The following is a 27,323-nucleotide window of genomic DNA, read 5'->3' as shown; positions in this document are numbered from 1 at the left end:
GGAACTCTTTGACAGACTGGATTCAAACACCAGAACAAAAACAAAAACACACACAGAGAAATCAAACTTGAACCCTAGTTCATTGAATTAATTAGCTGTGTATATATTGACTTTTACTATGACTTTTACTATGAAGGGTCTGACCTGATTTGGGGTAAGGTTTTGGAAATGTTACTTTTGAGAAAATAATTGTTCAGTAGAGGTGGTAAGTAGGATATACGATACTGAACTTCAGTAGATCATGGCTAAAATTAATATTTGAGAACCATTGGAATATCGAGTATTTGTAAAGAACTTGGAAATGTCTGATAAGAAATACATATGATCTAATTGCTGAAGTTGCTCTACTGTTATTATTTCTTTTATTGATGCATAAAATATGGGAGGAGAGGAGGATTGATGATAATTGTTATTATAAAACAATATGCCATCCAAAATATTATTATATTCCAATAGTTAAAAGTGAACTGTAAGAGGAGGCACTAGCAAAGGAAGTTTAAAAAAAAAAAGTAAATTAAGAGGAAAAATAAAAGTGCCATTGTTTTTAAATATGAATGTGGTTAAAGAAGTACAAAATCAGTATCTAGAAGAAATGGCATTGAAAGGAAATAGGAGATGAGGATAAAGCTAATTGTCGCACATGGCAGCGTGCCGGTTACTGTGACTCTCAAACTAGGGCAGTTTCTGTGTGTTTGAAATCTATTTCTCAGCATTTTATTTATTCTTTTGGTGCAATTATAAATAGGATTGTCTCTTCATTTCTCTTTCTGCTATTTCATTATTAGTGTATAGAAATGCAACAGATTTCTGTATATTTATTTGTATCGTGTGACTCTGAATTCATATATCATTTCTAGTAGTTTTTTGGTGGAGTCTTTAGAGTTTTCTATATGTAGTATCATGTCATCTGCAAACAGTGAAAGTTCTGCTTTTTCTTTAGCAACTTGGAAGGCTTTTAATTTCCTTTTCTTGCCTAATTTCTCTGACTAGGACTTTAAGTACTATGTAGAATAAATGCAGTGAGAGTGAACATTCTTGTCTTGTTCCTGATCTTAGAAGAAAAGCTTTCAGTTTTTCACCATTGAGTATGATTTTAGCTGTGGGATTTTCATATATGGCCTTTTATGTTGAGGTATATGCCCTCTAAACCTACTTTGTTGAGAGGTTTTATTATAAATGGATGTCATACTTTCTTTGTCAGATGTTTCTCTTCACCTATTGAGATGATTATATGTTTTTATTCTATCTCTTGTTCATATGAGGTATCATGTTGATTGTGAATATTAAGCCACTCTTAGGTCCCTGGAATAAATCTCACTTCATCATGGTGAATGACTTTTTTATGCATTCTTGGATTTGGTTTGCTAATATTTTGTTGAGGATTTTTGCATCTATGTTCATCAGGGATATTAACCTGTAGTTTTCTTTTTGTGTGTGTGGTGTTTTTACCTGGTTTTGTATTAGGGTAATGCTGACCTTCTAGAATAAATTTGGAAGCTTTCCTTCCTCTTCTATTTTTTGGAGTAGTATGAGAATATATATTAACACTTCTTTAAATGCTTGATAGAATTCACCTGAGAAGCCGTCTCTCCTGGGCATTTAATTTGTTGGGAATTTTTGGCTACTGATTCAATTTCTTTGCTAGTAATTGGTCTATTCAATTTTTTTTTTTTCCTGATTCAGTTCAGGGAGGCTATATGTTTCCAGGAATTTATCCATTTCTAGGTTTTCCAATGTTTTAGCATACAATTTATCATAATAACATAATACTTTATATTTCTGTGGTATCAGTTGTTATTTCTTCTTTTTCACTTCTTATTTAATTATTTGAGTCCTCCTCTCTCTTTTTCTTGGTAAGTCTAGTTGAAAGTTGATCAATTTCATTTTTTTTTCAATGAACCAGCTTATTGATCTATTGATTTGATTTGTTTTATTGTTCTTTTAGTCCCCTTTTCATTTATTTCTGCTGTAATTTTTATTATTTTATTCCTTATGCTGGCTTTGGACTTTGTTTTTCTTCCTTTTTACTTTCCTTTGGATGAAAGATTAGATTGTTTATTTGATACTTTTCTTGTTTCTTGAGATAGGCCTGTAATGCTATCAACTTGCCTCTTAGAACAGCTTTTGCTAAATCCCAAAGATTTTGGACAATTGTGTTTTCATTTTTATTTGTCTCCAGGTATTTTTTGGTTTCCTTTTTGATTTCTCAGTTAACCCATTCATTGTTTTGCAGCCTGTTGTTTACCTTCCATGTATTTGTGTTCTTTCCAGATTTTCCCTTGTGATTTATTTCTAGTTCCATACTCTCATGGTCAGAAAAGGAGCATGATACCTTTTTTAATGTATTGAGACTTGATCTGTAGCCTAACATGTGATCTGTTCTGGAGAATATTCCATGTTCACTTAAATATAACGTGTAATTCACTATTTTGGGATGGAATGTTCAGAATATCTGTTAGATCCATCTGGTCTAAGGTCACTGTTTTGTTTGTTTTAATCTCTGATGGTATAGTTCAAAATAGGGATGGGTGGAAACTTACAATAGAATATAATAACTGATCTCATCAAGGAATAAGCTAGTAGGAACATCTAACCAAGTTATCAGATGAAGGCAGATTCACTGAAATGCCTAGATATAATTCCCCAGTAATAATTATTAAAATGTATTTTTACTGGGGTTCTGGGATGGAAGATGCTTCTTAGAGCTTATGTTTTTCTTTTTCCATTCCCAAGACTATTTATTTATGTCATCTGTATTTTTTTAACAATTATATCAAATGCTTATTTATTTATTTATTGTTTTTTCAAAGATTTATCTTTTGTCTTTACTTTTTTTTCTCATGTGTCTCTGGTTTTAAATTCCATTGATTTTTTGTTCTTTATGGTTTCTTCTTTCTGCTTGCTTTGGTAACATTATTGATTGCTTTGTAATTACTTGTGTTTGACAAATTACTCATTAATGGTTTTCTTCTTGTAGTAGGCTGAAATATATACTGCCCAAATTCATATATTGAAGCCCTAATGCCCCAGCACCCCAACTGTGACTCTCTTAGAAGATAAGCCCTTTAATTGGTGATTAAATTAAAATGAGTGTAGGAGGGTGGGCCTTAATCCCACCTTGATGTCCTTATAAGAAGAAATTTAGACAAAGAAAAGACACTAGGGGTATGCATGCAGGAAGGAAAGACCATGTGAGAACACAGCTAGTAGGTGGTCATCTGGAAGCCAAATAAAGAGGCTTCAGGAGACACCAAACCTGCTGATATCTTGATCTTGGACTTCTAGTCTCCAGAAGTTTGAGAACATAAATTTTTGTTGTATAAGACACCTAGTCTCTGGCGCTTCATTATGGCAGCCCTAGTTGACAAATACACTTCTTTCCTATGATAAAATGCAAATGCCATACATTTTTCTCTAAGTGCCATTTAAATTGTGTCACAGCCTGCAATTGCACTCCTGGGTATTTACCCCAAGGATACAGATGTCACGAAAAGAAGGGCCATCTGTACCCCAAAATTTATAGCAGCAATGGCCATGGTCGCCAAACTATGGAAAGAACCAAGATGCCCTTCAACAGACGAATGGATAAGGAAGATGTGGTCCATATACACTATGGAGTATTATGCCTCCATCAGAAAGGATGAATACCCAACTTTTGTAGCAACATGTACGGGACTGGAAGAGATTATGCTGAGTGAAATAAGTCAAGCAGAGAGAGTCAATTATCATATGGCTTCACTTATTTGTGGAGCATAACAAATATCATGGAGGACAAGGGGTGTTACAGAGGAGAAGGGAGTTGGGGTAAATTGGAAGGGGAGGTGAACCATGAGAGACTATGGACTCTGAAAAACAGTCTGAGGGGTTTGAAGTGGCGGGGGGTGGGAGGTTGGGGTACCAGGTGGTGGGTATTATAGAGGGCACGGATTGCATGGAGCACTGGGTGTGGTGAAAAAATAATGAATACTGTTTTTCTGAAAATAAATAAATTGAAAAAATTAAAAAAAATAAAATTAATAAAAAAAATTGTGTCACAGGTTTTCGTGAGAAGTATTTTCATCATATTTCATTTCTAAATATTTTCTTTTCTTTTATATTTTTTAAGACTTTATTCATTTGAGAGACAGAGCTTGGGGAGATGCAATGTAGGAGGAGAGCCAGAGAGAGAGGGAGAAGCAGACTTCCCGAGGAGCAAGGAACTCAACTTGGGGTTCTATCCCAGAACCCTAGGATCATGACTTGAGCTGAAGTCTGATGCTTAACTGAGTGAGTCACCGAGGTGCCCCATTTCTAAATATTTTCAATTTGCAGTATTATCTCTTTTATAATATATAGATTATTCAGACCTATGTTTATATATTATCCAAACATTAGGTTTTTCACATATTTTTATTATTGATTTCTAATTCAACAGCAGTATAGTATAGCAAACATACCTACATGATTCTAATTCTTTTAATTGTACTAAAGTTTTGTGACCTAAGATAAGAGCCACTTTTATAAATATTGCATCTATACTCTGAAGAATATGGATGTTCCCTTTTTGGGGGGAGCATGGTTGTCCATATATCTATTAAACTGAACCTCTAATTTTATTGTTTACATCTCCTATATTCTTACAAATATATGTCTTTTGTCCTATGAATTATCAATAAAAATGTGTTTATCTCACACCAATTGGATGAATTTACTAATTTCTACATTCTAAAATTTGGTTTGTGTATTTGAGGTTTTTTAATAGGTTACTTTAAATACAGATGTATTATAACTTCTCATAGACTTGAAATTTTTATCTCCAATAGTGTATTAATCTTAGAGTCCATTTTGTTTGAAACTAGCAAAGGACATCAACCTTCCTTTCTAGAGCGTATAGCTTTTTCATCTTTTGCTATCTTTTGTTGTTGCTACTGTTTGTTCATATTAGATTTTGCTCCTCTGATGAAAATAAATTTCATATTTTGTATGCCAATCCCAAAACTGAGTGACATACTCTCAATTATGAAGGACAGGCTAGAAAAATGGAAAATGGAAGAGGAAAAAACAACTGGATATACCCTCTAGCCCTGCACCAGCAGCTTTATTCCCTTTCCTCCTCCCCCACCACTACTGACAATCTGATTTCCTTTTCATGGTGACTTCAGGCTCTTACCCAGCAGGATCACTTAGGGCCCACTTGATCAAATCATTTTCTCTTTGTCGAAGAAAAAAGAAAATTAGCTTTAACCTTGGTGAACAGGGAGGATATTGAAATGCTTGTTCTCTGTTCCAGTGCACTCTATTGCATGTATAAACACATCTACAATGTTAACAGCCATCTGCTCAGTCAATGAAACTTTATGTAAAGTTATGGCATTGGATTGGTGAGCCATATGATAGTTCTCAGTTTTTTGACTCTGGGATCATTTGTTTGTAAAGTGTCATGATTCTGCTATTAAAACCAAACAGACCACCTCCTTCTTAAATTAAGAAAACAGATTATATTTGAGATTTACATGTTCAGAGGGGGCGGCTAAACTATTCAAAAATGAACAATGCCGAAGATATATTTGGAAAAGTTGAAAAAGCCATTGGCTACTTTCTTTAAATGGTGTGGATATCAGTAGGGATCTTCTGTGAACCAGTCTCAGAATAGGACCCATCATGGCAGGCTGTTCACGGCAGGCTGCACTGAAGAATGCATTAGTCACATAATAGATATCTTTCATTAGTCTGGAAATTATTTCTGTTATTTTATGATTTTGCTAAATCCAAAGATGGATGATTTTCACATTTATATAAATATAAATAAATTGATATAAATATTTAAATATTTAAATATTTCACATTTATTTATTATAAATTTTTCTGGAAGGTGGAATATTTATTCTAATAAATCAGTACATTTGGATCTTAGAAGAAAATAAAATGTCTTATTCTATTGGGATAGTACATTTCATTTTGCTTCTGTTTAGAGGCATGAATTAGATAATATAAATACCTTGCAAACCTACCATATTTTAAAATATTTAAAATAAAAACAAAAATAGACTCAAAATGGATGAAGGACCTCAATGTGAGAAAGGAATCCATCAAAATCCTTGAGGAGAACACAGGCAGCAACCTCTTCGACCTCAGCCACTGCAACATCTTCCTAGGAACATCGCCAAAGGCAAGGGAAGCAAGGGCAAAAATGAACTATTGGGATTTCATCAAGATCAAAAGCTTTTGCACAGCAAAGGAAACAGTTAACAAAATCAAAAGACAACTGACAGAATGGGAGAAGATATTTGCAAACGACATATCAGATAAAGGACTAGTGTCCAAAATCTATAAAGAATTTAGCAAACTCAACACCCAAAAAACAAATAATCCAATCAAGAAATGGGCAAAAATAAAAATAATTTAAAACGTTAAATCATTCTCTGGTTGATATGACTATGGGTATATCTAAAACTTCTTTTTGTATTAATATATTGGCTTTATATAATGTTTCACACTGCATCATATGGTCTAATATTTGTTTATTGTGCTAGAATGATATTGTTAGGCTCCTAATTAAAATCTACAATTACTTTTCTAGTAGTATGAATTGGCAAATAGTAACCAATTTTCATTTACAATTAACAAGTCACAAAATAAGAGTGCAGTGATAAAGTAGAGATTAATACATAGTGGTCTGCTAATTACATTATAGCAAGTATTTATTTGATGAAACAGAAATTTCATGAGTACAGTTTTAATTCCTATAACAATTTTTCAGTGAAGTAGATAACATTTTAAATTTTTAAAAATTTGGGGCACCTGAGGGTGCTCAGTTGGTTAACTGGGCATCTGATTTCAGCTCAGCTCATGATCCCAGGATTTCAGGATCCTAGGGTCTTGTCCAGTGCAGACCTCTGCCCTCAGCCGGGAGTCTGCTTGTCCCTCTGCCCCCCCATTCCTACTCTCTCCCTTTCTCTCTCAAATAAATAAATAAAATCTTTAAAAATAAACAAATACTTTTTTATAAATTCCGTGTTACAATACTAAGCTGTCATTTGTCCATTGGTCAGTAAAATAAATTCTCAAAAAAATTATTAGGAAAATAGTAGAAAGCCATTAGAGATGAAAAGAAATTACAATTACTTATATAAGTGAATAAAATTTTGAGAAAATAGGCAAAAGTCAGAAAATAGGAAATAATTTTAAGGCTATTGATTAAACCATTATATGGCAGAAGATATTTCACTAATGAGCAGAATATAAATATAATTTCTGTCCCCATGTCAGTCACAATAGATGAATTCTAGGAAAAACAGGACTACCCCAAAAGACTACATTTGACTGTCTCGTAGACTTTGTTTTAGTAAAATGAAATATGCCACTTCTTTTTTTTTTTTTTTCCCAATTTATTTATTTTCAGAAAAACAGTATTCATTATTTTTTCACCACACCCAGTGCTCCATGCAAGCTGTGCCCTCTATAATACCCACCACATGGTACCCCAACCTCCCACCCCCCCGCCACTTCAACCATGAGAGACTATGGACTCTGAAATATGCCACTTCTGATTTAGATAAGATGACGTGAAATTTGAAATTTGAATATTAAGTTTTTGGTCACTTTTGTTGAGAATCATCCACTTAGATTATAATCTTTTATTAATAATCTTTTAATTATCTAAAAGATGGTATTTATAAGAACTTCTTAGAAATATATAACCCATTTTTTTGCATATGGTGAAAATATTATTAGATCATAGTTATGTTGCTCTGCATCAAATAATTTTTTCCTCAAATTTTGTTAAATTTAATTTAGGGTTGGAAAAATCATTGATTAAAAAATTTTAATGGGACCAAAGTTTACCAGTTTTGTCATAAAATTCATTGTTACATGAATAAACAAAATGCATATCACCAACAGACTGAAGTATTCTGAATTGAAATATGATTTTTAAAAATATAGGGGCACCTGGGTGGTTAAGCCACTGCCTTCGGCTCTGGTCATGATCTCAGAGTACTGGGATGGAGCCCCGCATCGGGCTCTCTGCTCAGCGGAGATCCTGCTTCCTCCTCTCTCTCTGCCTGCTTGTGATCTCTCTCTCTGTCAAATAAATAAATAAAATCTTTGAAAAAAAAATATATATATGTCTTTTTGTATAACAAAAATTATATAAAAATGAGAAAATGTTGTTTTTGAATACATAATCTACATAATTTTGGCAAGGCCATATCTAGCATTGAGATGATCATTCCAGAAATAATGTGAATGTGGCAATATTCTTCATTTGGCAGGAATCACAACCAGTTTTTGATAACATTCTGGTAGAATTTTATGCAGAATGTAAACCCTGATACCAGAAAATATTTCACATTGTTTTATACATTGATAGACAAACTCAAATTATCAAAATAAGAACAGCTGCAATGGAATAAATTATATTGAATTAGGAAATGCTTAATATTACTCAATTATTACAATCCCTGATGTAAGTCATAAAGAAGATATCATTACTTTACAAATTTTACATATGAATATATTTAAAAGAATTTTGTTCAATACTTGATTGGAGAAACTATATACAAAATGTTAGTTTGCCATTTAGACAAACTAATACAATACACTAATAAATTTAAATGAGGGAATGCTCCCCAACTCATTTTATAAGGCTCAAAAATCTTGTTATCCAAACCAAAGATATCATGAGAAAGAAAAAGTGGAAGGCCAAACACATTCATGAGATATGATAGATAGTGCATTGTGAACAAGTTAGTTTTGTGGTTTTTCTTCATTGTACTTACTGTGTAACATAATACCTATTCAGTTTAAAATGTTTATTTGTAGTGTTTCCTTCTAACTACAACATAAGCTTCATTAAAGCATATTTTTTGTTAACTACTAAGGCCTATACTAGACCAGGACCTTATAAGGCAAATTTTCATGTGCATGTTGAATGAATTAATCCCAGAAATGAATGTAAATTAACTTTAGAAAATAATTATAAATATAATTCACCAAATGAAGTGATTAAAAGAAAAAACCATATGAGTCTCAGTAGATGCAAATAGACCAGTTAAAAATCCTATATTTGTATTAAAGAAGGCAGGGAGGGAGGGTTTTCTTAGCAGATACAGGTATCTACCAGAACCCAAGCATTATACACAGTGGTGAAATAATAAACTTTTCCCTTAAAATCAAGAAAAAAAAATATGCTCACTATTTCTTCTTATTTAAAGATTTTGCTCCACATTCTGAGAATTGCAGAAAGTTTAACTGCCTAACAAAATACATTAAGGATCTACAAATAATTTTATTCAGAATTAATAACAGAGTTTATTAAATTCTGTACACCAGGAACAGACAGGAAACCTAATTTCAGAAATTACCTTTAGCAAAACAAATAGATGAACAGAATAATCTTTCATAAAAAGACCCACATGGAAGCATATACCAAAAGTATGGTTGAAAGTCATGTGTGTATATGTGTGTTTATGAATATGTATGTTTATAAAACATATATAAATAAATAGAAAACAATAGCATGCTGTGGAAAGTAAAGATCAAAATGTGAAAGATGACCCTTGTACCAAATTAATTTGTAGATTCTGTGAAATTTTCAATTCATATTCAATGGGATTCTTATAGAACTTGACACAAGTAGATTCTAACATGTGAAGGAACAAAAGGGGCCATAAGAGCCAATATAATTTTTAAAACAAATAAACAGAGATGACTTAGATTTCAAAGTATCTTATAAAACCATAGTAATACAACAGTCATAGGCATAGGCACAATGAGGATTGACCAATTAAATAGAAAGGGGATTCTAGAAACAGATCCTTGCATGTAGGGTGGTTCAAAATGACATCAGTAGCACTGTAAAATGGCGGTAGTAAACACTTCAGTGCATAGGAGTTGGCTAACTGGTGTTTAATGAGGGGAAATTGTATGATATGCTATTCTGATAAGAACATTACACAGTGAATGATTGATTACCACTAAGCTTTAGAGAGCATTTGCCATGAACTAGGAGTTCTGCTAGACCCCTTGTCTCTTTTCATTTCTAGCTTTTGATTCAGCTATTCTTCTAGCTCTTACTTCAAAAATTAGAACAGTACCCACTGTTAGAAAGCTCAGGAGTGTTGGAGCCAGGATCTACACATTTTTCTCTTCTCTCAAATCCATGCACTCAGCTTCCTGCCTAGTTTTATATTCCTTTTCTGGAGGAACATTAATAAAAAACAAACCAAACCAACCAACAAACAATATTATGAGGCTATATCAAAAGAATACAAAGCATGTAAGTCATCATGTTCAGTATTTGAATTAAATACAAACACTAAAGAATCATAAATTGCAATAATTTGGGAAACTAGTGAGATAAGAGATACTTAATAAAAATACTAATTTTTAAAAGATCTTATAAACACCTCACTTGCATTAAAAGGAAATTTAATAATATCTTATTAAATGCACTCATTTTATTGATGCCTATAGGGTCTCTTTTAAAGAGAGGCCTAACATCCAAAAGTACATATTCTAATAATGTGAAACTTGCAAAGAGAAACTAACAATGTGAAAACAGCCAAAAAGGAATCATATTTTATTACAATGGAAAGTTGGCTGAATTTTGACTATTTATCTTATAAGCAAACTTTACTTGGAGAAACATTATAAAGCTTGTTTGTCAGGAGGGACCTTTAATAGCAAAACCTGGAAAATGTTACCTATTATTAGCTCAAACTATTGTATTTACCTGTTATCCTTATAACACTGCCAGGATAAAGAGTCTGTCAGTGTTTCCATTTCATTTAGGAATCAGTCACGACATTTTGCTCTGGGCTAAAACCTGGCATGTGAGTCCAAAGTCAGTTTTATTTTTCCTTAAATAAATTTTGAAATACTTTTCAGCTAGGCCATTTTAGTTAGAATAGAACATAAATAAATGTAACTGACTCCAGATGCTTTTGGTGCCCACTGAGAAACAACAGAAAAGATACGTGTTTTCTTAAAAGTAAAAAATAAATCTGTAAGAAATGACCAATGTGTGCCCTCACTCTATATGAACCGTGTGTCTTAATTTAAATTTGTGCTTGCTTTATTATTCTAGGACTACATGATATTCAGCTCTCCCAGGGTATTTATAGTAACTCACAAATTTTAGATACTTTAGGTAACATTTATTTAGTTCTAGTTTTTAAATAAATTGCATGTATCAACAATTCTTGAATTAGAGCAATGCAGTATTATATATGCATAAAATTGGAAGACCCAAAACCATCGTTGCCTAATAAATCTGGTAAAGATCACACCCACCCTCCACACTTTCAAATATATCATATAACCGTTGCTGTGTGTTGACTCAGCCTTGGAGAAAGGCGCCCAGCAGTTTGGCAGGATAAAAGCTTTCCTGTTTATTCAACATTGTGCCTCCGTAGGGTGTATAGTGGCAATGAGACTGGCAGGTCTTACGCAGTGCATAAATATTTCATTTTCCAAATCTACCAAACACACTTGGCAAAATGGAAAAAGTGAGATGGACCACCAGCAGACCTTAGACACGCCTTCTAGATGTAACTGAGACAGTCTACTCAGGTGTCACCTGGCACCTTCGTTTGTACGTCTTACTGGCACCTTTGCAGCCCTCAGATTCTGCTTCCCGTTGAAGCATCTGAGTCTGTCACAGTTCGATATGCACAGATGAGCTCCCCTACATTTTATCAGTGTAGGGGTAGAGGGTTGACAAGAGGTCCCAGCTTTCTAGGAAGAGTTATCTTTAATCTCCTGCTCAGAAATCCACAATTGTCACTGACAGAACCAGTAGGGCATTGGTTCCTGAGAACATTGACCCAGCTTCCTCAGCAAATTATTTTCAAGTTCAGAGACAGAGCTTCACTGGGGAAAGAAAGAAAAAGGAGAAGAAATAGTTTATTGCACAATGAGATGCATAAAAGCACTAAATTTGGGGCTAGGTGACACAATAAACACGTTCTCCCTCCTCTTTGTTGAAGAGACTTTTCACCTCAACTTAACTTATGCAGCTGTAAAATATGAATGTCAAGCATTTCTTTCTTTCTTTTTTTTTTACTTCCATTATAGACTTGTGAACTTTAAGTAGCTGAATTATATATTACATAATTATAAGATTTACACAAGTAAAAGGTTTGTTTTTAACAGAAAATAGCATTAGTTAAAATATATTAAGGGAATCACTCATATTGATATAGAATATAAAGATTGATATTATCAATGTTGGCCTTTTTTTTTTTTTCTTTTTTTCTTTTCTTTTTTTTTTTTTTTGGAGTAGGCTTCACACATAATGTGGGGCTTGAACTCATGACTCTGAGATCAAGAGTCACAGGCTCTACCAGCTGAGCCAGCCAGGCGCCCCGATATTATCAATGTTGAATACCTATATAGATATTATTGATATTGATAATGATAAGGGGGTATTATGGAGAAAGTAGGTGGAGACACTGTCCCTACCATGAACTCTCTGTGATCCTAGGACAGAAATAACCTACCTGAGTCTCAAATTCCTCATTAAGAAGAGTATATACTGTCACTCCAATACTTACTGTGAGAAATAAACAAGACAGGGATCAGAGAATTTGAGGAATTTATTAGGATTAATGCCATGATTCATAGATTGATTTTAGTAACATATTAATGGCTAGAATTGGATTCAGTTGCCTGAAGCTAAATGAAATAGACAGCTATATATCCTCCTATACTAAGAAATTCAAAGTTAGGCACACCACAGCTGTGATAGTAGCTTCATGATACCACTGGAGTAACAGATTTCTTCCCTTTTCCCATTCTGCTTTCCTGGCCTGTGGGATTTTGTGGGTTTTTTTTCCTCCTTGTCACAAGATGGGTGCTCCATTTCCAGGATTTGCATACACATTTCAGACAGGAAGATAAAAAAGCAAATGGCAAAATGCTGCTGCCAACTGAATCTGTTCATTTTTATTGTTGAAACAATGACTTTCTTGGATACTCATATGGGATGCTTTTGTTTACATTTCAATGGCTAGAAATGGGCCTATTGGGTATTCCTCATTTCTAGACAGTCTGGGAAAGTGGATATTTCAACAAGGCACATTACTGCATAGGATAAAATTATGGTTCTTTCATAAAAGATTTAAGGAGGGTTTGGTTATGGACTAGACCTCCATTAGTTGGCCACACATTCAAAAATTAAGGAAATGCCTGCATTATGTTGAATTTTTAGCTTTATATATGTCAGCCTCCCTAAATAAGTTGTAGACTTTCTGAAGACAGGCTCCAGCTTTATTACTTCTCTTAAAAGTTCCGCAGCATGCTGCATGGGTAGGTGTACACTATAGAAACAAAATAAACATTTTTTAACAGTCTGTATTAAAATGATAAACTATAAATACCACCCTCAGTGAGTCATCCAGCTTCAAAACTATTTATTTTCCTTCATGTCTCTCCAACTCTATGAATATCCTCTATAGGTGGTTAATACATTCTCAGGGATATCACTCAAAGGCAAGGCAAGATACTCATATTTTATCTGAAACTTTTGTGTGAAAAGATTTTGTGACTGAATAATTCTGCAAACAGGAAATGGCATTTCAGTGGCACGTCTATAACTATGGATCTTATATGCACCAAAGTGTTTCTTTATTGCTCCCCACAGTATAATTATTGTGGATTTATTCTTGGCTTTTATGAATGTCTAAAAGAACATAGCCCTATTAAACTGATTTCCTTCCCTCAGAACTTCAGCCCAATGGACTAGAAAAATACCTGACCTAGAGTAGTATTTATTAGGAATGCCCTCATTTCTAGGGTTCCTGTGACTTGTGACATTTATGTGAAATACAGGTAAGAAGATGATAAAGATGTTTGTAATGACTTTTCAATTGTTAAGAACCTGGGAAATAAGAGGGTATTTTTTAAAGATTTATTTATTTATATGAGAGAGGGAGAAAGAGGGCAAGGAGTGGGGCAAAAGGAGAGGAATAGAGAGAAGCAGACTTCCCACTGAGGGAGGAGCCTGAGGTGGGACTCGATCTCACACCCTGAGACTGAGACCATGACCTGAGCCAAAATCAAGAGCCGGATTAAGCCACCCAGGTGCCCTGAGAAATAGGAAGTTATTAAAGCAAGACTTACTAATCAGATTTTATACAAATGATTTCCTTAAGTAGACATTTGTATAGTATATGTAGGATATGGTCATATAATTTATAATATATTTACAGCTTTGTCTAATGAATGAATATCGTATGTCTAATAATTCCCCCTTCTTTGTCAAGTGACATGCCCAAACTCAGATTTTTAGAAAAAAGCAAAGGGTTAAAGTCTCTTGAAATTTGTAGAAAAGATCTATTTTATGTCTGCATTTTCAGCATTTTGTTGTAAAAGCTTACATCTAGGGAAATTATTAGAGCTAATATTTTTAGCATGCTCTTTTTTGGATGAGAGAATAGTCTCCAGCTAGTATTTACACACACACACACACACACACACACACACACAAACAAAGAGGCGAGAAACTGTATTTCAGGCCCTGGTGGTTTTACTTTAGCCAAGAACAATTTTACATCTTTAACATGATTCTTTCAATTTCAGGATTAGCTACCTAATATACCCATTACCATTTTAGGTTTCAAACTTGTTTAGCTCTGATTTCCACTATTAGTAAAATATTCAAAAAGCATGTATGATACCTTGGCTTACTATGCACCCAGATTATTTAACTTGTTTCACAAAATGAGGCGATTGAAGGAAAGAATATTATAATTACAGGTCATCATGCTTTTAAACACAACTCTGGGGTTACTTTGCAGATTAATTCATTTAGCCTCCTATCATCCCCAAAATAACATGTGATACTTTCTCGCCAATAATTTTACAGTGTAATACCATACAGATTTTATAGTCATATCCAACTCATGCAGGTTTTATTTGTATGTCAGTTCTCTTCCTATGACATCACATCTGAATTCCATTCATCAATGCTCTGAACCATGTTCTTAAACTCTCCAAATCCAAATCCTCTCTTTTTGAATTCCCTGTAGAGCCTAGATTGGACCCATCCATTTCTGCCCATTTCCCTGCTACTCTGTGAGCCAGGCTTCCATCATCCTCTCTTGGACTACTGTGATAATCTTCAAAATGGGACCCCTCCTTTATTCTTACTTCTTTCTAATCCACCCCCTACATGTAAACCAGGGTAATCTTTTAAAAACATTAATCAAAAAAGTCTCAGAAAATCTCTTTCAATTGATTTTTTGGTCTAAAATTATAAGCTGATAGCCACATTAGTACAGAATATTCAAAACCATCTTCAAAGAAGAACAAGTTGGACAATTTACAGATGTGTGCTCGAGATTTACTTAAAGTCAGATTAATCAAGGTTAACAGGTAGATTAATGGAATATAAAAAATAGCCCAAAGATAGATTCACTTTTATATAGTCATTTGATTTTCTGACATTTTTTCAAAAGAATTTTACCCATTTCAACTGTATGTAAAATCTTTACTTATTCTCAGGGATTTTATAGTTTCATGATGTGTTTAGGTGTGGCTTCCTTCTTACACATCTTGTTCATGATAGTGGCACTTCCTATAAATTCCAGGCTAGTTCTTTCTTAGCTTTGGAAAGGCTTCTACCTTTTTATCTTCTAACTTTGTTTCTTTCCCATTTTTAAAAACTTCTTCCTTTTGAAATTCTGATTGATGTGTATGTATGAAGCATTAATACTTTCACTGATACAGCCCTGCATAAGAACAGCAGTCATGTCCCACAGTACTGCTGCTTTGCAAACAGAAGAGTTAAAATATTGGTGAATGATCCCGCATCAGGATGGTGTGAACCCCAGGGAGGGGTTGCATTACTTGAATAATATATACGATTGATGGGAAATAAAGGTTTTAGTTCTTATGTGCTCCCCACATACAAACTTGGGGTACTTGGATAGTTTGGGTATCTTCAGATTAGGTAAAGATGCTTTACTTGCTATTTCTTCTGCTTCTCATCTTTCTATAATGTTGAGTAAACATAGTTCTACATTCTGGTTCTAGATTCTAGATTCTAGTTCTAGATTCATAGTTCTAGATTAAAGGCTATGGGTTTCTCCTGAGTCTGATTGCCAGTTCCTACCTGAAAAGCTGCTATGTCCTTGTCATATTTTTTAGATTCTTATTGTATTCTATTCTTATTCTATTCTATTAGATTCTTATTCTATTCTCACTAACTTAAAGTCTTTGTCAGATTTTTCTACTCTGAATCTCCCTGCTTCATTCTAAATAAATTCTTCAAATATATCTTCTTATCCACAGGTTCTCTCTCCAGCTGAATCTAGTACCGACCCATTCATTAAGATGATTTTTTTCACATTCATGATTTTCATTTCTAAAAATTTTATTGTTCCTCTGCACACTTGTTTGGTCACTTTTGTAGTTACATCTTTATTATGTTAAACATGGCATATAAAATTATGTTACAGTCTACATCTGGTTACTTTAATGTTTAAAATGGACTTTCAGTTTCTCTGGTCTCACTTATGGTTACTAATATGCTTGTTGGTTTTGTTGTGAACTCATATTTGTTGGGTCTTAATCTTTGACATTCCTGAGAGCCCAAATTGTGAATGAAACACTTTCTGCATTTTACTCTAATTGCAGCCAAAATGGTACGTTTGTCTCTTCTGGTTTTCAAATAACAATTTTTAACTGACTAATATACTTAACTAAATCTACTCTCAAATAGAGATGGAAGGTACTAGATTAGAGGACAACACTCTCTTAAACATTGAATTCAAAGTCCATTTGTGAGGTGTTCAGAACTTGGAATGCATTATACCTAGGATCAACATCATAAATAATGATGAAATGTTCAGACAATACTGCACAACCTCATTTAAAATATCACACTATATAAATATTACCATTTATTTAATACAACCTCATTTAAAATATCACACTATATAAATATTACTATTTATCTAATACTATTATAAAAATGTAGAATATTTCTGATGTATCTGTTAACTAAGTAGGAAAATCAATTTAACATTTACTGAGTACCTACTCTTTACCAAGTGGTATACTGCATCATGAAGATCTTAGTTTTGAATAAGAACAGTTCTACCATTATAGGCTTCATAGTATATATGCTAAAAATATTCTATTTCATACTCAATATTGAGCCATGGAGAAATAGAATGTTTAATTGGTAGAATGCTAAAATTGAATAACAACTTAAACAGAAATAATCTGTTTTGTTTTTGTTTTTGTTTTTCCCAAGAGGATGGGGTGTTTTGATACTTTATCCCCAAAAATTTCATTTTCAAACTTTCTAGTTTCCATATTTCAGGAGCATCAGTAGCAAAACTCAAATGCTGATGAAGCTTACTTGTGTCAAACACATTCTGGCAGATTTGCATTGGAGAGTTCAATCTTAGATTTCAGTATTTTTGTCTTTATCATATTGATTTTATTCATATTTGAAATCAGCTTCCCAGTTCCTTTAAACCATTTAGCAGAAAATTTTACCAGTCCTCATAAATGTCAGATGATCATGGTTTACGTTATTAAAATAAATATAAATGTAAACACAAAGGTCATAAATGTAAATATAAATATAATGTAAATGTATTACATTTTATAATTACATAAGTTATTACAGGGACGCCTGGGTGGCTCAGTTGGTTGGACGACTGCCTTCGGCTCAGGGCGTGATCCTGGAGTCCCGGGATCGAGTCCCACATCGGGCTCCCAGCTCCATGGGGAGTCTGCTTCGCTCTCTGACCTTCTCCTCGCTCATGCTCTCTCTCACTGTCTCTCTCTCTCAAATAAATAAATAAAATTAAAAAAAATCTTTATAATTACATAAGTTATTACATAAATGTAAATTAAATATATATTACAGAAATTTAAATGTAAGCACACACCAACATACTAAGCAATAGCATTTTGATATATCTTCCTACTGCAGTTCATTAATCATCTTTAAGGGGTATAATTTTTTTCAATTGTTGGTATGTTCTGAATATCTGTAAGACTTGGTAAATTTTATAATCTGCATCTGCTTTTGAACCCCTTAACTTCCCTATTGAATACAGGATTCCTTAAGATATTCTCTATCAGACACCTTTCTGAGAAGTAAAGAGTAAGGCACTGAATACGTTCTAATTTTCTGCTTATGCAAAACTTTCTTAAAATAAAGATCAAACATACCTTGTAAACACCAGTATTTCAAGAAAATAAATCATAAAAATGCAGGAATTATTAAATACAATATCAAGCATCAAGATTTTCATGTCAACTGATCTGTATAAAGGAATACTTTAGGGACGCCTGGGTGGCTTAGTTGGTTAAGTGTCTGACTTGGCTCAGGTCATGATCTCAGGGTCTTAGGATTGAGCTCTCTCTTGGCTCCCTGCTCAGCAAGGAGTCTCCTTGTCCCTCTCCCTCTCCTTCTGTTCCTCCCCCTGGTCGTGGTCTCTCTCTCTCTCTCTCTCAAATAAGTAAATAAAATCTTTAAAAAAAAAAAAAAGAAAAAAAAGGAACGCATTAGTGTTGATTAACAATCATTAGAAATGTGCCAGAAATTCAGTCTGTTTGAGAGAAAGCATATTAGAAGATACACAGATGATATGATCAACTATTAGACATCCAAAAAAGGGAGGATCAAAGTCTAGCAAGGAAATAAAAAATATTTAAATACTTAAATCAGGACTGAATACAAAAAACTGGTTAACCAGATGGTAGAAGAGCCTATAAGTCAGCAGAGAATGAGGAAGTTACCAACCTGCCTCCACTGGAGGGATGGAGGAAAGAAAAAGTCACCAGTTTTGGAAGCTGAGGCCATACCTTGGCCTGTCCAGTGGAAGTTGGAACCTTAGAGCAGATTCCACCACTGCTGGAGGGGGTTACCTGAGGAAAACAGGAAAGGGAGAGATACTCTGCTGTCCTGTCCCCTTCCCTCCCTTCCACTACCCCTTCAGTGCCCTGCCTTTGCCTCCCTTTAGCATTGGTGGGAATAGAAGCCTGCAGGGAAGGATGAGGGCAAACAGAACCTGGACTGGAAATTCTAATTCCTTCACAGTGAATTCATGTTGCAGTAGCTGGGCTCCTTTTTGACCTGTCCTCACACCTACTTCAAAAAAGGAACAGAGAACTGTTTTTGTTTGAGATAAGCTTTAGGATACAGAGTGGGGTACTTTTTTGTTTCTGTTTTTTTTTTTTAAATTCTGTTCTTGTTTCTATTTTTTTTTTAATTTTCCTGAAAACAGTAAGAACTGTAACAGAAAAAAAAAAATTAGAAAAAAAAAATTAAAGGTTTTATTTATTTTAGAGAGAGAGTTCCAGAAAGAGCATAAGTGGGATGGGGATTAAGGGCTCAGGGGGAGAGGGAGAAGCACATTCCCCAGCAAACAGGGATCCTGAAGTGGGGCTCAATCCCAGGACCTCAGGATCATAACCTGAGTTGAAGGCAGGTGCTTAACCAACTGAGCCACTCAGATGCCCCTAAGGGAGGAAAAAAAAAAAAAAAAAAAGGTGTGGGGGAACAGCGGGAGAGGGAGAGAGAATCTTAAGTGGGCTCCACACATGGCATGGAGCCTGTTGATCTCTACCGAGATCATGACGAGCCAAAATCAAAAGTCAATCACTTGATCTCTTGAGCCACCCAGGTGCCCCTAGAAATCTCTTTTATCTCTAATTTCTATGTTTTTAAAGGTTTTATTTATCTGAATGAGAGACTCAGCAAGAGAAGAAACACGAACAAGGATAGTGGAAGGGGGAGAAGCAGGCTTCCCGCTGAGCAGGGAGTCCATTGTGGACTAGATCCCAGGACCCCAGGACCATGACCTGAGCCAAAGGCAGGTTCTTAACCAACTGAGCCACCCCTAATCTCTATTCTGAATGTTAATCCTGTCAATTTTAGTACTTGGGTGATAAACATAGATTCCGGACCTTCCTGACTGGTGACATGTGGTATAACATGTTCATCTTCACTCACCGATTTTAACACTAACAAAGTGGACTTGATCTTTCTTTGAAAAATGTAAAATTTCCTTAAAAATGTTTGTGTTTGTGCTACATTTTTCCTAAGACTAAATTGACATTGGTTAAGTTGAGAGTCTGGGGTGATTTAGCTCTCTCTTAATTGAAAAAAAAAGTATTTCAGTTCATAAAATTATGAGGCTTTCTAAATTGGAATTTACATATGTTAATTAGAGTGTTCAAGAGCAACATTTGGTGCTTATGAAGTGCTTAACTCTGTGCTGACAAGAACTTGGAGCAACACTTACATACTGAAGAGACAAATTTTCAAGACTCTCAAATCACTTTATTAACATGGAAATCATGTACTTGTCATCACATGGAAATCAATGGAAACACATAAATAAGTTGAGCCTGAAATTCAAATTTAAATGTTGGCCTTTCTCTAAAACAATGTAATTTTGGATTAAAAGATCAGATATTTAGTAAAAGAATTGAAAATAAAAAAAAAAAAAGAAAATAGGAAATTATCAGTTGCTTCTCTTTAGCTTTACAGTAATCCTGAGAGGTATGTATTACTAAGCCCTGAGTTTCCATGAGTAATAGAAAGGATTTTACCTATCAAAATAAGAGGAATTTATAACTAAGAATACAAACAGTCCATAGCCATGACAAAAGTTTCATTTGCTGATTTATGTAACAAGTAGAAAGTTGAAACAAATAAAAATTTTTATACTGGATTCTTAAAACACCTATAAAAACAACACAATTAGCCTAATTGGAAGTTTTATATTAAGGAAATCTTTCATGTTAGTGATATTTTTACTGATAAATAACTCACTAGGTTTTGAACATTAAATTAGTCTATCTAGAAGATATCTTAGGGTCTTTGCCACCCAAAATTTTTGAAATATTTTTGAGTTCAGAGAGATAAGAATGTATGTTAGCCTTAAATATAATTCTGAAATGACCGGTGGGTCTTTACCATTTGTGGTTAAGTTGATCTCACATTGGTTTTTGTAATTACTTTAAACTGCTTAGATGTTCTTATGCAAGAGGTACAATAAATCTTACACAATCTATCTATAGATGATACTACATGGATTGCTTTATAATCATTTATGCAATACATGTAGTTTGGCTCTTGTAGAATTAGCTTTATTATTTACACTTCTGCCATGTTATTCAATGAGTCTCAATTCATGAAAATGTTTAAGATACATAAGGAATCCAGATTTAAAGAAGGCAGAAAAAACCGAAGAAAGAGTAAACATTATTATGGAAACAGTCAAGAAAGTAAGAATTGAAACTCTGGGTGGTCTCTAAGAACCCTTCAAATATTTTCAATTCAGGGGACCACACAGAGAATAAGAAAAACTGAAGTACTTTATTATATTGTTAACAATCCTTTTCAACAAAATATTTCCAGTTGTTAAAATCTAATTGTCTTTTATGTGTGTATATCTTAGAACTTCTTGTCAGGAAGTTACTGGGGATCCTTATCAGCAGAAAAAAATAAACCCATTAAAAAAAGTACACTCTGGGAAATTTCAGGTTAGGAATGATAATCTCATCTACACTAATTATTCTTTCTACTTTTCTGTTTTTGTCGGGTATACTAGTTAAGGCAAAAACTCATTTTTCCCTCTTGATCTCTTTATACATTAAGATACTGCACTGTTGGGGCTGTCTTCTTTATAATATCTGTTCTACATACCTTTTCCATTCTAATTCTCTGCACTCTTTTCTGAATCAGTTCATAGTCACTTGAAAGTGAATTTAATAAAGTCTACTTTGCCAGTGATGAGTAGGTTATTTATTTTTAGCACAATTAAAAAACCATTAGAAATTTGTATTTAAGGCTCTCAGTAATGGCACCAACGTACATTTCTAAATGTTCCTCCATCAGTCTCTTGGTCATCTCATGTCTGTGAACAACTGGTTTCCATTTATTGCTCTGCTTTCCCACTGGGAAATTTCTTTCTCTGAAATAACCAGTATGGCTTTGTACTTGTATTATACAATGAATATTTTACGGCTTAAAATGTGATTTTTCACATAACATAGCTAATTCAGTTCTTACTGTAAGTCTCTATAAAATTATAATATGGTTATAATTATTTTGCATCTTGGCCACAAAAATCTTGGACTCAAGAAGAATGAGTAGGTTGCTGAAGGTTTGTCTATCAATAGCAAAATAAATATTTTAAATTATCTGCAGGACTCTGGAAGCTTTGGGATCCAACCCAGATGCATGCATATCCTGGTGCAAACTGTTAGCACCAAATCCCTTCTTCAACTAGAAGGACTCACACACCATGATCTTCCTTTCATTGCTGCCTCCCCCAAAATGCTTAACATAAGCACTCATATTTAATAGGCCACTTAATAAGTCATCATGAAATAAAAGAAACAGCAACAACAATTATCTAGAATGGTTCAACCCTTGACACCTAAAAACAAATAAATAAACAAAAAGTCAAACCTTTTGTTATATCAACTCATTATAAAATACTATATTGTATCCTAGTTTTATCTTTTCCATCAGCTACAGAAGTCAGAAAACTATGATTGAGGGTCTTTTCTTGTTTCTTTTTTTTCCTCTCTGACCACCTGTTTTGGTCTTCGTGGCATTATGTGACATACATGTTTTTCCTTAGGTATTACCCTGTGATCAGAAAGGTTGCTAATGAAGTGTGGCAGAAGCAGTCTAGTGCCTGCTTCTCATCTGGAGCATGCTGGATTGCAGGCTTTTATTTATCCTGATGAATTGACAGTGGAACTCTGGAGACTTAGTTCAATTTCCTGCCGTAGACAGGTACTGTGAATATTAACCCCCAGCAATCGGTTCCCTGAAAGTTGGTACCATTCATGGTTTTAAAAGATAAACAGTCATTTTCCCTCATTTTCAGTTTTTGTTTTTGTTTTTGTTTTTTACAATTAAAAAAAAAAAAGATATTTTAATCTGTCTCTTTACACTCCTGAAGAGGCTACACTTTAGGAACGAAGTGCTAAACTGAGAAGCAGCTCTTGTCACTCAGACATGATAGCAGTCCACACAGAATTTTAGGAGGACCTGGGCTGCAGACTGACTGTGGACATCTGTTATCATATTCTTTGTAAATTATGAGCAGGGAAAGTTCCTTGACAGAGGAGCTGCAATTATAATTTCATTATGCTGCTTTAGGGTGTGTCTCAGTGACCCGACACACTTGATGGTCCCATGTTGATAGCCAATGAAGATGCTAACTCAAGCCAGGGGAATGCCACATCAAGCACCTGGACAGTGCAGTACAAACCCCCTCTGATGAAATTTGATCCCCAGTACGTAGTTTGTACAGTAGAAGCATTATGCACTGCAGAGGGAGATTATAACAAAGCAATAAATGCAGATTGTATTTTCTTTACAGGTCCCCAGGCCTTTATACTATTGAGTTAGTATGCCATCATAGAAAATGCCACAGGCCTAAAAAGATAAAAAGAATGAGCTGATTGCTCGGAAAAGTTATCCTGAAGCCAGGGTCTTACATTATCCAGCCCTTTCAGAACACTCATGTATTTCTTTACAGAGGAAGAAAAAATTTGAAAACTTGTATGTCTACATATTCACACTATTTTAGGCTGAACTGAGACATGAAAGACTCACTAAGTTAATAATTTAGCATCCTAGAGAAACTAATAGTGTATCCATGCTTCAGAATTATATTAATTATTTGGTTAACATTTTTTTAGAGGAGCAACTGAATGTTGTGTAGGGAGGTTCACTGAAGATACTGAAGCAAAATGTATTGTCTCAATTTCAGTTCTGGCCCCCAAATTATCTGACCATTACTTAGGACTATCCTTTTTAGGCATTCTAGGACATAACTTTGGGAATCATATTTTTCTTTCCGTGATTTATCAGTATTTTCTTCTCAAATGTATAAAACTCTCTTCATAGGACGTTTCATTTTTGTGTATTATTTTTCCAATGATCTTTTTGTAGAGAAATGATGTTTCCTTATATAGCGGGGCCTGAAAGTACACTGATCCCACCACCACCACCACCTTCACCTCGGTCACCAAAACCACCGTGCTTACCAACAGTCTCACCAAAATACGACCATCACCGCCATCACCATCACCATGAAAAATCACTGCTATTCTAGCACCATATATAGCTATAAAGCAAGACACAGACACACAGACACACACACACACACACACACACACACATATGCTTCTCAACTTAAATGAACATATGATCAATGGAGGATCTTATTAAAATACAAATTCTGATATATTGGGTTTTGAGGGTGACCTGAGATCCTGCATTTCTGTTTTGCCTTTTTTTTTAAATTTAGGATTTTTACTTATGTATTTGAGAGAGAGAGAGACAGAGAGAGAGAGAGAGAGAGAACATGAGTGTTGGGGAGGGGTAGAGGAAGAGGGAACTGAGCAGGGAGCAACATGGGGCTTGATCTTAGGACCCCAAGATCATGACCTAGATGCTCAACCAACTGAGCCACCCAGGCAGCCTGAGATTCTGCATTTCTAACAAGTTTCCAAGAAATGGCTAATGCTGCCGCTTTATGGACCAGTCATGGAAAGACAGGGCTCAGGCTAGATACTCTACAGAGATAAATATAAGAATTTTTATCTATGGATAACGTATAGCCACATTATAAATCTTTTTAAAGCACACCCAATATGTATAAATCTGAATTTACAGACAAGATCAATTTGGGGTAACTAATCCCACAAAAGAGCAACTCAATTAATATTTTAAATATGAGCCTCATAAGAATGTGATTAACACATACCCATTCATAAGCAAAGTTTTTCACTTGAGGTGGTATACTTAAGTAAAACAAAGATTCCAATAGACACAACCACGTTTAAGGAATATTAGAATAAGAATAATATGTATATGTTAAATAGGTACAGGAATGTATCATAAAACAAATATATTAAAGAAATCAGTAAAACGTAAGCTCATATGGTTTGGAAGAATCTTAGGGAAACTAGCTTGAGATTTCCCCTGGTCTACTGGCAGTTTTATTGTGTTTGAATTTCAAATTACTAATCAGTGTTTCTTATCTTCTCTTTGAAGCCAATAATTTTTACCCAAAAGTCAGTATGAGAGAGATCCTAAAATAGAATTGAGGGATTTTTGTTCCTGTATGTGTAAATGCAGCTTTATTCGACACTATTTTTTATTTTTATTCCTACCTCCGTGACATTCAGAATTCAGGAACACTCCTCATTGAATTTAGGAATTAGAAGTCAAAGGTTCTAGACACTTCTCCAATGAAGACATGCAAATGGCTATCAGACACATGAAAAAATATTCATCATCACTAGCCATTAGGGAGATTCAAATTAAAACCACATTGAGATACCACCTTACACCAGTTAGAATGGCCAAAATTAGCAAGACAGGAAACAACATGTGTTGGAGAGGATGTGGAGAAAGGGGAACCCTCTTACACTGTTGGTGGGAATGCAAGTTGGTGCAACCTCTTTGGAGAACAGTGTGGAGATTCCTCAAAAAATTTAAAATAGAGCTTCCCTGTGACCCTGCAATTGCACTACTGGGTATTTACCCCAAAGATACAGATGTCGTGAAAAGAAGGGCCATCTGTACCCCAATGTTTATAGCAGCAATGGCCATGGTCGCCAAACTGTGGAAAGAACCAAGATGCCCTTCAACGGACGAATGGATAAGGAAGATGTGGTCCATATACACTATGGAGTATTATGCCTCCATCAGAAAGGATGAATACCCAACTTTTGTAGCAACATGGACAGGACTGGAAGAGATTATGCTGAGTGAAATAAGTCAAGCAGAGAGAGTCAATTATCCTATGGCTTCACTTATTTGTGGAGCATAACAAATAACATGGAGGACATGGGGAGATGGAGAGGAGAAGGGAGTTGAGGGAAAATGGAAGGGGAGGTGAACCATGAGAGACTATGGACTCTGAAAAACAACCTGAGGGTCTTGAAGGGGCAGGGGGGTGGGAGGTTGGGGTACCAGGTGGTGAGTATTAGGGAGGGCATGTATTGCATGGAGCACTGGGTGTGGTGCAAAAACAATGAATACTGTTACGCTGAAAAGAAATAATAAAAAAAAAAAAAGTTAAAGCTTCTGTGTATTCCATTGATAATAACTGCAGTGTGGACAAGGATAGGCAACTGTGTATAACTCTCTCCACCCAGAGGAGGTCATCTTATTCTTGCTCCCTTACGTTACTATTTATTTTCATCCACGCTGTGACTGTCTATAATTTTATTTTTCCTTATTCTCTCTGTTTCTATACCTTCTCTGAAAGCTCATTTATGCAAATATGGAAATAATTTATCACTATTCCTGTTTATAGCTATTGCTTCCAAATGGACATCTCTCAGATTTAGAGACTAAGTATTTAGATTCACGTATTTCACACATTCTTCTGTATCTGCAGCTTGAACCTGAATCACAATTGCTGAATGATGTGTAGCCTTCCCTTCCTAGCTGCAGACAGAACAAGTTTGCCTGTTCCCCAAAGGGGTAATCAGAAGTTATGCTCCTCCTGAGACAAAAGAAAATCAAGCAAGCTTATTTAGTTCTGTTTTAAGTGCTAGTGAGCTGGTTTAGACAAGGGAAGAATGCTGCAAGGTCCCTATCTAACTCTTCTAACAGATGTGTTCAATCTGAGTGCATTTCAGCACATTGAGATGTAAAAATAGGGACTGAAGTTTTTTTTCTGTTTTTTTTTTTTTTTTGGTTTTTTTTTTAAGTAAAGTGCCTTGTATTCCATGAATAACCGTTTGAATACAATTGTACATTTCAAGTGTATTGTGTGTTTTTAATAAAGAAAGAACACAAAGATCGCATCTTTCAAATGGAAATGATTTTTTCATCTAATCTTATCTAATGTGATGGTAGCAATCTCACAGCAGAATACTTGCCAAAGCCAATAAGGAAAGTTGCAAGAATTTTTGTATCTTCCCTGGCATCTTTGTAAATATAACAGCTGCCTCAGTTATTAAATTAGAGGGTACTATGGCATTGGTAATTATGGCTGTGCCTCAGGTAGAATAATAAAAAATGAATTTATCATAATCGCACAGCAATAACAAGACTTTTATATTCTGTTGAGATACACTATTATTATGAGGATTATGCACCTCATGCCTAAGTTATATAAGTGAAAAAATTCTATCCTTAATATTAGAGTCTTATTTGGATTGAAATATGCTGTGTATGCCTAATGGCATGATATTTATAGTCAGTTTTTGTAGCTTGACTACTAGGAAAGTTTTCCAACTCCTTGGATGCTTTTTAAATGATATGATTTTGATATAAGATTTATAACTTTGTTAATTGTGAAAACAACTGAGTTAAAGCTGCTCCT

Source organism: Neovison vison, chromosome 13, assembly GCF_020171115.1.
Source record: "Neovison vison isolate M4711 chromosome 13, ASM_NN_V1, whole genome shotgun sequence".
In the NCBI taxonomy this organism is placed as follows: domain Eukaryota; kingdom Metazoa; phylum Chordata; class Mammalia; order Carnivora; family Mustelidae; genus Neogale; species Neogale vison.
Note: the sequence above shows the minus strand (reverse complement) of the source record.